The 1,458-nt window shown below is 68.0% G+C and overlaps 1 non-coding gene across 1 annotated transcript; it reads right to left on the bottom strand.

Annotated features, from left to right (window-relative positions):
* Positions 1–306: 306 nt before the first annotated feature.
* Positions 307–459, bottom strand: LOC143694728 (5.8S ribosomal RNA). The gene has a single exon (XR_013183379.1). It is a non-coding gene; the product is annotated as a 5.8S ribosomal RNA (ribosomal RNA).
* Positions 460–1,458: the final 999 nt, after the last annotated feature.

Genomic DNA, 1,458 nt, shown 5'->3' with positions numbered 1-1,458 from the left:
AGCTCCGCCCCAGCAGCTGGCTCCTGGAGTGGGGAGCTAGGGACCGCTCCCCGAGTCTGCATTTAGGGGAACGAAGGCCCTGCGCATCGACGATGACGACGACCGCGATGACGATGACGCCTGCCTGGCCACAGGGAAGGGATCGAGGCCGCCTAGGGAAGCGCTTCCCTCACCGAACCCCTGACCGCCTTCCCTCCGGGCACTGGCGGGACGCCGCCGCTGCCGCCACCGCCACGGGTGACAGGCCTGGGAGGCGACCCCAGCCATGCCGCCGGGGTGGCCCCGCGATGGCGATTGATCGTCAAGCGATCCTCAGACAGGGGTAGCCTCGGGAAAAATCCGGGACCGCAAGTGCGTTCGAAGTGTCGATGATCAATGTGTCCTGCAATTCACATTAATTCTCGCAGCTAGCTGCATTCTTCATCGACGCATGAGCCAAGTGATTCACCGCTAAGAGTTGTCTGGCTTTCGGGCACTGCTCACGCCGAGCGGCCTCTTTTTTTGTTACTCTGGTGCCGAGGACGCGCGGGCGCGCGCACCTGGCTTTGACCGTACGAGCACACAGAAACCGAAGGGGAAAAAAAAAACTGGAGCAACCCACGCTCTGAAGGCCGGCCAAGAGGCGGGGGAGCCCGCGCCCCCGACCGCATCCCCCTGCGACGGGAAACGCCGACCTCACAAACGCCGTCCTTCAGAGGCCGCCCAGGCGCTTGGGCTTGGCCTGGCATCCACGCGGAGGGCCACGCGGCACGCACCGTAACGCGGGAGGGCATGGTGGCCCACCCGCTTCTTGCTTTGATGGGATGACACGCACAACACACACGGCTCGCGGCCGGGGGCGCGCGGCCGTCGGCCCCTGCACATGCCGGTTCTCCCTCGGCCCCCGATTCCGCGGGCCTCGCGGAGCACCGCCGTGCTGCTGTGGAGCCGGCTTTGTTTTTTCTTTGCTCACTTCACGGCTTTCCCCCAGCTCAAGACGGCACACGACAACGACCAGCCCCCACCGGCGTGCCTCCTGCGGGACCGCTACCTTGCCGGGTGGGCGAGCGACCGGCAGACGCGCTCCGCCACCAGCCCGGGAGGCGGGCGCCACCGAGACCGAAACCAGCGTCACCGGCGCCCGTGGCCGGCTGAACGGCAGACCCCGTCACCACCAGGGCCGCACTCCCGGGACCGCCACGTCGCACTGCCGGGGCCCCTTGCCTCAGGCAAGTGCTTGGCAGAAGGCGGTACGGTGCTGAGCCGGGGGGCAAGGCCCGCTCTCCTCATTTTCACGTGGAGACTGGGCAGGGAGAAGTGCCCCCGTGGCCGCCCCGCACACCTTCCTGCGGCCCACACGCAGCCAGGAAGGGCGATGGAGGACGCGACGAGCGGGGCCTAGGACAGGACCGCAGCCGGGCGATGGCGGGCGCCTTCCGGCCGACCGTCCCTGCAGGGAGGGACACCCGTTGAGCAGTG

This window comes from Agelaius phoeniceus, chromosome 8 (genome assembly GCF_051311805.1).
Source record: "Agelaius phoeniceus isolate bAgePho1 chromosome 8, bAgePho1.hap1, whole genome shotgun sequence".
In the NCBI taxonomy this organism is placed as follows: domain Eukaryota; kingdom Metazoa; phylum Chordata; class Aves; order Passeriformes; family Icteridae; genus Agelaius; species Agelaius phoeniceus.
The sequence above is the reverse complement of the archived record's forward strand: the minus strand, read 5'-3'. Positions and strand labels throughout refer to the sequence as shown.